We start from the raw sequence: 13,682 nt of genomic DNA on the forward strand, positions 1-13,682 counted from the left end.
TTAAGCTTAACCAGGTTAGTCACAAATGGGGTTGAAGAAAAAACCTACAGGACAGCAGATCTCCAGGAACAGGGTTGGGCAGCCCTGGAGTAGAAGCTCCCACTTAAAAACAAATGATAGAAATAGCCTAAACGTGGACAAATGATAGAAATTGCCTAAACGTGAACAGAATTTCCTGCTGCTTTCACATTTTCTGATGAAAAAAAACCCAACTGTTGAAGGGTCATTGGTCAGGCTGTGAATCTGAAGGTTAAGTTAGAGCTTTTTCGCCAAAACTCAAAGCTCTCTGTGTGGTGCAACCTAACACTGTCCATGCCTTAAAATACATTGTCCCTTCAGTGAAGTGTGGCGGTGGCAGCATTATGGTATGAGGATCTGCTGGGATTGGGTCTCTTGTTCAATTTGAAGGAAGAATGGTTAGGGCAAAATACAGGGAAATACTGCCAGAAAACCTGCTTCAGTCCACTAGAAACAGAAGCTTGGGAGGGAATTTATTTCAGCAGAACAATAATCCCAAGCATAAGGCCAAGTCAACATTGGAATGTTTCAATAATAAAAAGACAGATGTCCTACATTGTTTCTAATCTCAATCCCATTGAGAATCTGTGGCACTATTTGACAATTTCAGTCTATAAGCGTTGTCCAACAAATTAGAACAACTTGTTACTTTTGACTGTAGTAAGGTTTAAATTAATTTACACTAATGTTACATGCAAAACAAAGCAAAACTGCAACAGAAAATAAAAAAAAAAGAAATAGTGTGTTATGGAATGAGTCAAATACTGTCAAAAAGCTGTGGGGGGATATGAATTGGTCCGTGTATGCCAAAAAGCCCTCAAATGTGACAGATAAAGCAGTACAATAATGTTGAGTGAGTGAAAATATCAGTGTAAGAGATATCAACCGTACCTCTCTGAAATTACATTTGTATAGGACTTTTTTGTAAACCACGATTCCATTCACTTTGAACATGAGCCGGTGAATTACAGTTGTTATCAACATATCTGCAGTATTATGGGTCCTTAGTGATTCGCTATTATGTTTCTATTTAACGTTTCGCTATCATGTTGCTCCTTAATGAAAAATCTTACAAATAAGATTCATGTTGAACGGTTAAGGTTAGGCATCACAGTACTGAGGTTAGGGTTAGGGTTAGGGTGAAGGTTTAGAGTAAGATGCCTGTCAATATCACAAAAAGTTATGTCTCGCCTCTCGCTGGAATTGAATTTGCCAACCTCAGACTTTGTCGCAGAAATTCCCTCCCATTACAAATACGTTCATAACTGTCCCTAGTGGCCAGGTTACAATAGTAAACAGCCCTTTCCCATACGTTGACACTAAACGTAATCGTGAGTCATTAAAGATCAATAGCACTGGGATATCTTCTTATTGAATGTAACAGCACTGCTGATATGTTCAAACTGAACGTAGTCACTGTATACAAAATTATTACTTATGCACGTAATGCCTGCGATTATGCGTTGGACTTATAGACAGTTAGAAGAAACATGAAGTAATTTCAGCCAAAGGGTGCTTTTGAAGCTAGGGGTGTACTTATTTTTCCTACACTATGAAATTGCATCTGTTGACATTCAATAAATAAATTATTGCAAAGTGTAATCTTAAAATTTTTGGTTAAATGAGGTTACCCTTATCAACAGTGTGGAAGTAAAGACTACATATCCATATTTCCAAATATGTTAAAAAAGACAAATGTCCAGGGGGGTGGGTCAGGAGAAGCGGAACAGTGGAGTCAAGGAAGGTTTTTTGCATTCCAGAATGATACCGTACTCTGACTTAGCTCGTAGGATGAGACAATCACACACAAAGACCAGGGGAGCAGAGGGAACAGATATAGCAAGCAAGCAAGCAAGCAAGAAAGTTAATTTATATAGCACAATTCATACATCAAAGCAATTCAATGTGCTTTACAAAGAAAAATATATGAAAGTACAATAACATAATTTGGATTTACATTATTGTTTTTACCTGGATTTGGGGCACGTCTAAGATCTTCTGGTAGTTTATTCCAGTTGTGTACAGCATAAGCATTCAGAGATTTATAAACTATTCTGTAACTGACGGGAAGCCAATGCAAAGATTTAAGAACCGGAGTGATGTGCTCTGTTCTCTTGATCCTTGTTAACATTCTAGCAGCAGCATTCTGAATGAGCTGCAGCTGTTTCACAGTCTTTTTTGGGAGTCCAGTTAAGAGGCCATTACAGTAGTCAACCCTACTAGAGATAAAAGCATGGATGAGCTTCTCTTGATCTTTTTGGGACACCAAGCCTTTGATTCTGGCTATAAGTTTTAGATGATAGAATGCTGTTTTGGTGACCGCTTTGATATGACTGTTAAAATGTGAACACCAAGATTATGCACTTGATCCCTGGTTTTAAGGGCCAGAGAATCCAGCTCTTAACTAATACTTGTTCTTTTATTTTTGTTGGCAAACACAATAATCTCAGTTTTATCTTGGTTTAATTGTAGAAATGTTTGGTTCATCCAGGTATTTATGTGCTCTATACAGTGACACAGAGAGTCTACTGAGCTGTTATCAAACGGTTCGAGAGCCATATATTTTTGAGTATCATCGGCATAGCTGTAGTAGTTAATGTTGTTGTTCTGTAGAATTTGGCCCAGAGGTAGCATATAGAGATTGAACAGAAGTGGTCTGAGAACAGATCCCTGTGGAACTCCACATGTCATAGCCACTCATGATTACCAATGGTGACAAAGTAACTTCGGCCATCTAGATAAGATATGAACCAATCAAGGACTGTCCCGGGAGTCCTACCCAATATTCCAGCCTATCTATAAGTGTTCTATGATCTACAGTGTCAAATGCTGCACTGAGATCTAATAGAACCAGAACTGTTATTTTATCAGAATCAGTATTCAGCTGTATATCATTTAAAACTTTAATCAAGGCCGTTTCAGTACTGTGGTGAGGTTGGAAACCTGACTGAAATTTGTCTGAGACCGCTTGAGGTCACAACATTGCTGAGTTGATTGGAGACAACCTTCTCAATGATCTTGGCTATAAAAGGGGCTTAATGGCTTTTGGAGACGTTGGGAAAATGCCTGATTGCAGAGAGCTATTAACTATTTGCTGTAGGTCCATTGTTATAGAGTTACATTTTTTTTACAAAAAATCTGATGGCAGTGTGTCGAGAGAGCAAGTGGAAGCATTAAGATGTCAAACTGTTTCTTCTAGGGATCTTTGATCAATTGTATTAAAATGCAACATAATAACCAAGTTATGTCTTGGTAGTCGTGGTGACGGTACAGGCAGGTGACGAGCGAGGAGATCTTCTGGGCGTCTGTCAGCGCAGGATGGATCGACTGAAGCGCAATATCCACCTACAGCAAGAAACCCTGGCAGCCCTACTGGGTGGCGTAGCCTGGGGTGGCTGTGACATGGCCAGTGTTGTGGGGCTCTGCTGGCTCAGCTCTAGGCGCTGTACCGCTTTTAAGACGCTGTCCATCACGACGTCTAGGCTGGCCAGCATGGACGAGTGTTCCTTCACCAGGACCGCAACCCTGGCCTCACATTCAGCTCCTCTGTGTTCCATTTCTGCGGTCCGTGATTCTGTCAGGACTGCGTACAAAGAAGGAGCGGAACAGTGGAGTCAAGTTCGTTTTTTTTATTCCAGAATGATACTGTAGTCTGACTTAGCTCGTAGGACGAGACAACCACACACAAAGACCAGGGGAGCAGAGGGAACAGATATACTGGGGGGAATCATCATAAATGAGGACCAGGTGTATACTAAACAAGACAACAGGTGAGATGAACAGATGAGATGGGCGGTCTGAAGGCCGGTGACGCCGACCGCTGAAGCCTGCCCGCTACAGGGGAGGAGAGTGAGGAGAGGCAGCAGAGGGCGCAGTCATCACAGGGTGTAAATATTTGTCACCTGAATTTTTTTATGTGTTGCCATAGTATGCAATTCAAAATACTTAATGTCTATGGATTTTGACCACTGTGAGCGGATTCCTATGTGTGTCCTATGCAATTGGGATGTGCGGTATCACCATCAATATGATAATATGTAGTCACATTGTATGATTGAATTAATATTTAAGGTCTTCTTTTAGTTACTGTAATTCAGTGAACAGATAGGATGTATTGCATAGGTCAGGAGGAACCCATGTGGTTTGTCAAATTTAACAGCAATCTGTTGTTTCAATCAGTTTAAAATAGTTATTTAATGTTGTTTAAAACATTGCATAAAACACACTTGGCAAAAACATTGGTTGGTAATCTCTAGTATACATACCACCTATGCACCATACTATCATATTTAAACTGCAGCAATGAACAGTTTTCAATTTTTCCAATAAATGTTTTCATTAGCTCTCATCTTGATCTGCAGAAAATTGTGGTGGTACTGTGCACCTGAGAAAGTATTGGGCGGCAGAACCTAGTGGTAAGAGTGTTGAGTAACCAATCCTTGAACTGACAAGTTAATCAATTGGTGGTTGTACCCCTCAGCAAGGCTCTTAACCTTAATTGCTCCTGTAGGTTGCTCTGAATTTGTGTCTGGTAATTACTAATATGAATGTAAGTGTACAGCCCATCAGAAGTGAACTAATCTACTAAAAACAAAATAACAGACCAACACAGTTTTTGCTTAATGACTTGTGGCAGGGGACTTGTGGTGATGGTATTAATAGAAAGTATTTTAATAGTCTGCATTAAGTTCTCTTGGGCAGTCGCAGTCTCAATGACAAGAAAGGATGAAACTCTACCATTCAATTCGTAGCTGGCCCTTTTAGTGCTCCATGTGTAAATCAAATATGCAGTTTTTTCACCTCCCTGTGTGCTGCTGACGAAGTTGGAGCAGAGGTGAGAAATAGCTGGTCTGGATCTTTGGATGTAGGTCTAGCAGAACAGTGTAATATGTGTTTTTAGCCACCCTCTCTCCCACTAAACTCAAAGTTACTAGTTGTAAAATCTTTGCTGCCTCCATGCTTGTTTTCTTCACTTCCTGTCAAAACATATTGAAGGGAGTATCAAAAATGTCTCCCTGGGACTTATTCCAAGGTGAATATTTAATGAAAGCAAGGATTGAGCAAGCAAGGACTGGCACCTTATAAAGTTTGGAAAAACACCACAGCTTCTGTATTCTAGCAGCTTCCACTGTCTGTCATGTAAGCCATTCCTAGCCAAGACACTTACACTCTCAGCAGGTCATGGATCAGAGGGTCTACGGTATTGCATATTACACATACATTGTGGATTGAAACAATCATTTAAATAATTTCATAGTACTGGAAATGAATATGGCAGGTTCACCATTACTGATTCCAGCTTTCAGCTAACTACTGTGTATCAAAACATAAAGTAGGTATAAAAAGTCTACACACCCCTGTTAAAATGCCAGGTTCTTGTAAGGTAAAAGAATGAGACGAAGATAAGATGTTCAATTGGATTCAGTTCTGGGCTCTGGCTGGGCCATTCCAAAACGTTAATCTTCTCCTGGTGAAGTTATTCTTTTGTGGATTTGGATGTGTGCTTTGGGTCGTTGTCATGCTGAAAGCTGAACTTTATTAGTGATTAATCAGAGTCAGATGTCTAGTGACTTTTATTTAACATGAGTTTGAATGTGAATGGTTCATTCTGAACACAGCCACATCCCCATTTATATGAGGGTGTGCACACGTATGCAACCAGGTTATTGTAAGGTTTTTATTTTTCATTTTTCCCCCTCGAAGATTTCAGTGGGAAAAGTTCTGACCTGATTTATCTTTGTCTCATTCTTTTACATCACAAAACCACTCCAGGACCATGAGATGCTTCTTACGGAGCCACTCCTTAGTTGCCCTGGCAACTAAGGAGTTGTGTTTCGGGTCGTTGTCATGCTGGAAGGCCAACCTACCCATCTTCAATGCTCTTACTGAGGGAAGGAGGTTGTTGGCCAAGATCTCGCGATACATGGCCCCATCCATCCTCCACTCAATAGACTGGTGTCCCACCACAAGTTGGCTGAAAAGTTCAGTGCGTCTTAGAATAGCTTCTACAAAGTGTCTGGAACTGTTTTGAAGGGATGCAAAACCAGTGGCTTGTAATTCAGGCTTCCCTAAAAGTCAGACCAATATGTAAGCGTTTTATAAAACAATCCATATAAATTGCAACAAAGATGTGGCATCTGCATGTTTTCTGCAAGTTAGCGGTAGGTTTATTTATTAACTTTACTAACAGGAGATTAAACAAAGCAGAGTAGAAATAAGTCTTCCTGCCACAAAAAAACACAAATTATTGCGCTTGCCGTTCTTGCACTTGCAGTTCTTGCGCGTGCCGTTCTTGCGCTGCATGCAGTCTCTTGCAATTGAATGCTGCATAATATCTATTTATTAACTTTTCATCAGATGTGTTATGCAGAATTCTCATTACCCAAGGAGGCCCAATTTAACCCCTAGGTGTGGCCCTCTTGGTCTAACTTGTCCAAAGAATGATTCTCTTACCTCACATGGAGCATTTCAGTCTTGGCAAAAACACGCTTTAACAAATACACCCTTGCATTCACTTAACAATGCAAGGGTGTATTTACTTACATCCAAGATACATTGAATTCTGCTGTTGCCTAGGTAACACAAAGTACACAGTGAGTAGCCTGAAAATTGCTTGTAATTACATATCAGATCTCTCTCTCTTCCAAGGCTTTCATGTTCAAAAACATATACACTTCATGAGGGATCATACCAGCCCATATTCTTCTTCACACGTGGATATGGACACCTCTAAATATACTCAACTTATGTATCATCATTGCAGGCTTGAATTCCGTTGAAATCTGTTTAACATTATCTAGTCAAAAATGTGTGCTTGTGTATTAAGAGGTTTGACCAAGCACCATAATTATGTAATACTAATAATGTAACATCCAACCCCAAAGCATACTGGGTAAATGTTTAGCAGATACAGTGGGGAGAACAAGTATTTGATACACTGCCGATTTTGCAGGTTTTCCCACTTACAAAGCATGTAAAAGTCTGTAATTTTTATCATAGGTACTCTAGAGTGACAGAATCTAAAACAAAAATCCAGAAAATCACATTGTATGATTTTTAAGTATTCGATACATCAGAAAAGCAGAACTTAATATTTGGTACAGAATCCTTTGTTTGCAATTACATGATACGTTTCCTGTAGTTCTTGACCTGGTTTGCACACACTGCAACAGGGATTTTGGCCCACTCCTCCTCACAGACCTTCTGCAGATCTTTCAGGTTTCAGGGCTGTCATTGGGCAATACAGACTTTCAGCTCCCTCCAAATATTTTCTATTGGGTTCAGGTCTGGAGACTGGCTAGGCCACTCCAGGACCTTGAGATGCTTCTTATGGAGCCACTCCTTAGTTGCCCTGGCTGTGTGTTTTGTTGTGGAAATTCTTGAACTGATGTATTCTTGGTCGTCCTATACATGTATGAATGAGTTACTAGTTAAAGATGCCGAGAGGGATCTGGTGTTTGACTAGGAAACATCCTTGACCGGCACCGGTGGATTAGAGGGTTACTCGTGAATCTGTATAACCTTTTAGTGTCTGTTGATTGCTGGAAGGTCAACCCACCCATCTTCAATGCTCTTACTGAGGGAAGGAGGTTGTTGGCCAAGATCTCGCGATACATGGCCCCATCCATCCTCCCCTCAATACGGTGCAGTCGTCCTGTCCCCTTTGCAGAAAAGCATCCCCAAAGAATGATGTTTCCACCTCCATGCTTCACGGTTGGGATGGTGTTCTTGGGGTTGTACTCATCCTTCTTCCTCCAAATACAGCGAGTGGAGTTTAGACCAAAAAGCTAAATTTTTGTCTCATCAGACCACATGACCTTCTCCCATTCCTCCTCTGGATCATCCAGATGGTCATTGGCAAACTTCAGACAGGCCTGGACATGTGCTGGCTTGAGCAGGGGAATCTTGAGTGCGCTGCAGGATTTTAATCCATGACGGCGTAGTGTGTTACTAATGGTTTTCTTTGAGACTGTGGTCCCAGCTCTCTTCAGGTCATTGACCAGGTCCTGTCGTGTAGTTCTGGGCTGATCCCTCACCTTTCTCATGATCATTGATGCCCCACGAGGTGAGATCTTGCATTGAGCCCCAGACTGAGGGAGATTGACCGTCATCTTGAACTTCTTCCATTTTCTAACAATTGCGCCAACAGTTGTTGCCTTCTCACCAAGCTGCTTGTCTATTGTCCTGTAGCCCATCCCAGCCTTGTGCAGGTCTACAATTTTATCCCTGATGTCCTTACACAGCTCTCTGGTCTTGGCCATTGTGGAGAGGTTGGAGTCTGTTTGATTGAGTGTGTGGACAGGTGTCTTTTATACAGGTAACGAGTTCAAACAGGTGCTGTTAATACTTGTAATGAGTGGAGAACAGGAGGGATTCTTAAAGAAAAACTAACAGGTCTGTGAGAGCTTGAATTCTTACTGGTTGGTAGGTGATCAAATACTTATGTCATGCAATAAAATGCAAATTAATTATTTAAAAATCTTACCATGTATTCCACATCATTAAAGTAATACATTTGGTTTGGTTGGGGAGCCCTGGACCGCTCCAAATGAGGGAGAGGGCCCTGGAGCGTGGCTGCAGAAATCACTGGACTGTGCAGAACAGCCATAAACATGTCACTGCGAAACTAGGTCATCGTTCTCTCCAAAGATCAACCAAAAGGACCAGGTTTCACCCTATTGAAGCCTTCTCACTGTATGCACTGCTGCAGTACCTCCCCACATGACATGGCCCACTTTTGCCCCATCACAGTTTATATGTCACAACCTCTGAGAGGCTAGTGAAGATGACGTTGGAGACGTATACATATCCCCATAGAGCTACTGTGGCATGGAAGCAGAGCAGACCAGAGAGAAAGAGAGTGTGAGAGAGAGAGTGTGAGAGAGAGAGTGTGAGAGAGAGTGTGAGAGGGTTTTGCAGCATGACTTGGATCACTGGTGAGATCAGGGATCTCAGGGAAATTGCCTGGGGAGGGCAGAGCAGTTGCACACACATGGGTTGAGAGGGAAGGAACTGTGCTGAGGCTCACAACAGGAGCATTAAGGCAGTTACTCTTTCTTGTAGGCTACAATCAGTTATCCAGAGCCCAGTCAAAACCTAGCAGAAAAATAAGTAGTTTTTCACCATCATAACCATTTGATCATCCCAACCTGCCTTTGGATCATCATAAAATATTAGTATAGTATGATTAAAGCTATTGCCTGTTTATTGGATTATATTCAAGCTCCTTTCTATCCATGTATCTTATTATTTGTCTCTTATTCATATTTTTTTGATGCAGTTGAAGTCTCCCTTAAGGGATTGAGATCTGACTCAAAGTTCAACAGGCATTAACTTGTTTCACACTTTGCTTTTGGCAAAAGATTTCCCCAGCAATTGGAATTCAAATTTATCCATATAATATTTAGTTAAAGTTCTTGGTTTGAGAAGCCCTGTAAATCCTTTTCATTTTGCTTGTTATAAATGCTTGTTTTCATCACTGGCATTTTGATTAAAATATGTTATTGCAACATCCTTCGAGGGCTTATTACATGTGGTATTGGTGTTACTGTCGTAAAAAGCTTTTCATATATTTGATAACACTTTATGTATGCGTTAATGCTTTACATTGGCTATATAACATATAGTAACTTGTGTCAAGAGCTGCCATAAAAAGTTTTAGTTTTGAGTGAACTGCTCTATGTAATCAAACTACACCTCCGGATTAAATTAACAGACCACTGCACCTTTTTTTTCCTTTCCAAAAAAATGTAAAAGTAAATTTTTGAGTGAGGAACAGAAGTTCAATTTGCATTGGTGTCTTAATTTTAACCCTTCTGTTCCTCACTCAAAACCTGCCTTTTCTACTTTTTTGGAAAGGAAAGTAAAAGGTGCAGTGGTCTCTTATTTTAACTACTAATTACACTGCCATTTTGTCTGCAAGTCTGTAATGTTGTTGCATTCTACATAAGTCTAAACATTATAGTCTGGTTTCACAGAGTTTAAGCCTAGTCTAGGTAAAAAAAAAACAACCTCAATGGAGTTTTCAATTGAACTAGACTAGGCTGTATCTGTGTCTGCAAAACTGGCCCCAAGGTGTTTCCCAGACACTGATTAAGACTAATTGTAGACTAAGTTTCACATTTAAACTGATCTAACTGAAATAGCATTTCTCAGACATGGTTTAAAAGTGTCTCAGACTTTCCCTAGTCTTGATTTATAAAGTTTGATTTCCAGAAGGATGATTAGAGCTAGTCGAGATCTAAGTGAAGATTTAAACCTGGCCTGAACAACGGTGGTACAACCAAGCTCATATCTGCACTAGAGGTGTAGTGGAGTGCATGTGTGATGTATGGAAGAGTTGTTTCCAGTGTCCCAGAAACACATTGTGCTTTGAACCAAGAATCAATCAATCAATCAACATTTATTTATAAAGCGCTTTTTACAACAGCAGTTGTCACAAAGTGCTTTACAGAGACACCCGGCCTTAAACCCCAAGGAGCAAACAACAGCAGTGTTGAATTTCAGTGGCTAGGAAAAACTCCCTAAGAAGGTCGAATTTTAGGAAGAAACCTAGAGAGGACCCAGGCTCAGAGGGGTGACCAGTCCTCTTCTGGCTGTGCCGGGTGAGATATTAAGAGTCCAATTGGAATAATAAATAAATTTCTCTTGGCTAAATCCAGAGTATATTTGATTTTAGACTAGGTCAGAAGTATGACCAGGTGGACAAGGACAGGAACAGCAACGGTCCCCCCAAACCAGGTAATCCGCAGGTGTGGACCAGGACCTCATCTCCTTCTAAAATTTAAAATTGGAGGAAACTGAGAAAAGTTAGTAGTACATCCCTCATGTCCCCCAGCACAATAATATAGCAGCGTAACACCTTGGAAACTGAGACGGGGGGGTCCGGTGACACTGTGGCCCTACCTGGGGGAGGCCCCGGACAGGGCCCAACAGGCAGGAAATCAATCCAACCACAAGAAGATGCTGTATTGTCATAATTGTAACAGCGGTCCATCACAATTACTTCAAACAGCATGGCTGCCCAGATGCTCAAATTGATGAGAAGGACCCAGATCTTTCTATGGTTGAGACAGACAATGACATATGGAATAGCCTGCAGAAATGCTTTTGCTTTGTAGCACTTCGCACAACGGTTACCTTATTATTGAAGACAATTGCCATGAATTGGTAACAAAATCTTCCCTCCATCTTCCCTCCTGGCTGCTGCAGATGTAGTGGGCTGACATTCATCCTGTCTTAGGCCCTCCAAGCACTGGTGATGACCTGAAATATTGTATTATTGTATTATATATGCTGCATTAGAGAACATTATTTTAAGAGTTGAGTTAATCACATTTATGGTTATTGGAGTGCAAGAAATTGCTGCCAACATTACATATTCCCTGTAGTCTGAGGATGGCACATGTTGAATGAATGTGTCCTACCAAATGAGGATTGGAATGGTGCCCCGTCTGAACTGTCCATATGATCATCATCGGAGATACCTTCCAGGGTTCGCTGGCTATCAATGATCACAGTCAACATGTCTCCCAGGTCATTGGTCTCTGTTCTTTCTGGGGGTCCACCACCAGTCTTCAAATGCTCCCTACGAGCAACAGCATTTGTTGAAAGGCAAGACAATATAGAAATTATAAGTAATTCCGTATGATGCTGTTTTTTGCATATTTGGATCGCATATTTAGGTCCCACTGTGTTGTTACAAACTAAAACAAACATTTCAAAGTGACTGATTCATAAAAGTGGGCCAACAATAAATACAATATCTTACCTGAAGTTGTCTGAGTGTCTTTATGCTTATTATGTTTTCTTTTACCTTTGTCCATTGTATGTATGGGTGATTTACTCCAGTTCCACACAATGCTAATGTTTCTTTAGGGTCCATCCCTGGTTTTTGAAGCATTCTCAGGTCAGCACCAAGTGCACAACATTAATCTGATCAGACTTCACAAAGAGTAGCTGGTAAGTCCTTATTTTCCTTAGCCTGCAACTCCCTAGTCTAGAGCTAATTAATCTCAAATTCAGCAGTGTTTCGGTTAACCATTTTTAAAGTCTTGATTAATTAAAGTATAATTAGCCTAGCCCTGTTTTAATTTGAACTCTGCCTGGGAAACTGCCCCTAGATGTTATAACAGGGTGTTACTAAATTCTAACTTCTGTGTTACATCATCTGGTTCATGGTGATATAGTTGCCATGTGCTGCTTGTTATTAGTTATTTGGCTACTTGATAAACTTTATGCTTCAACTTTTTACAAACCTTCCAAATCAAATTCTATATTTACAACTTTTATCACTGTTTAACATTTTTTATTCCACCTATTCAACCTTGGTTACTTTGTTTAGACATGATTGGACCTGCTGTACTTCCACTAACTGAAGTTAAGCAGCTTTTTGCCTTCTAGTGCAGTTGTTGTGCTTCCAAAGTCTGAAACTGGCAAGTGTAGTGAGTATAAAGATCTTGTTATCCATGTTGGGACCAATAATTATTTTGGTCAAAACGGTCAAAGGTCACCAAGCACAACAGCTTCAACGTGCAGACTAGCTTTGAAGATGTGTTGTTCCCCTCCCAGTTCAGGGTAATTCTACAGCAGACTCGCAATTTATTGTTGACTTAAGCAGACTCAACTTTATCGTTGCCTTAAAACTGTTGTGCTTCTGAGGAAGTTAGGGTACTCAAAAAAGCCAGGCCTTTTCTGGGTGGCACAAAAAGAGCCAAGACCAATTTACTGAAGTGTGACAGCTTCTATTTAGTCTGGAGAGGTGCTGTCCTTTAATCCATCATCATAGGAGTCTAACTCCTCTATCCCCACCAAAAGATAGGAAGCAGGCCAGGTAGCAAATGGTTAGACTGCTTAATCTTGGCCCTAGCATAGTCGCTTTAGTCAGCTCAGTTTCACCATTAAGTTTGTGACAGAAACTTGACAGAACGTTTGGTCGAATTAAGACCTCCCTGAAGTCTGTCAGCATTGAAAACCTCTGCACTAATACATTTAGGGCCAGTTTCACGGTCTCAGATTGACCTGTGTGAACCTGGCTTGAGGCTGATTATGGACAGCCCTGAAGAACACTTTTCATAGACCTAAACAAGACTTTTAATAACTGACATTATATTAGGGTCCAGTCCTGACACTTGTGTGCCCATTGTAGGTGATTTCAAGGTGGACAGGGACCTACAGTGGGGAGAACAAGTATTTGATACACTGCCGATTTTGCAGGTTTTCCCACTTACAAAGCATGTAGAAGTCTGTAATTTTTATCATTGGTACTCTTCAACTGTGAGTGACAGAATCTAAAACAAAAATCGAGAAAATCACATTGTATGATTTTTAAATAATTAATTTGCATTTTATTGCATGACATAAGTATTTGATACATCAGAAAAGCAGAACTTAATATTAGGTACAGAAACCTTTGTTTGCAATTACAGAGATCAAACGTTTCCTGTAGTTCTTGACCAGGTTTGCACACACTGCAGCAGGGATTTTGGCCCACTCCTCCATACAGACCTTATCCAGATCCTTCAGGTTTCAGGGCTGTCGTTGGGTAATACGGACTTTCAGCTCCCTCCAAAGATTTTCTATTGGGTTCAGATCTGGAGACTGGCTAGGCCACTCCAGGATCTTGAGATGCTTCTTACAGAGCCACTCCTTAGTTGCCCTGGCTG

At 40.7% G+C, this 13,682-nt stretch overlaps 1 long non-coding RNA gene across 1 annotated transcript; it reads right to left on the reverse strand.

The window, feature by feature from the left end:
* Positions 1-10,948: 10,948 nt before the first annotated feature.
* On the reverse strand, positions 10,949-11,598 carry LOC109616597. The gene is made up of 3 exons (XR_002197791.1): positions 11,445-11,598; positions 11,158-11,283; positions 10,949-11,078 (listed from the first exon to the last, which is right to left on the reverse strand). It is a non-coding gene; the product is annotated as an uncharacterized LOC109616597 (long non-coding RNA).
* Between the last annotated feature and the right edge of the window lie 2,084 nt (positions 11,599-13,682).

The sequence above is a fragment of the Esox lucius genome, chromosome 14, assembly GCF_011004845.1.
Source record: "Esox lucius isolate fEsoLuc1 chromosome 14, fEsoLuc1.pri, whole genome shotgun sequence".
Taxonomy (NCBI): Eukaryota; Metazoa; Chordata; class Actinopteri; order Esociformes; family Esocidae; genus Esox; species Esox lucius.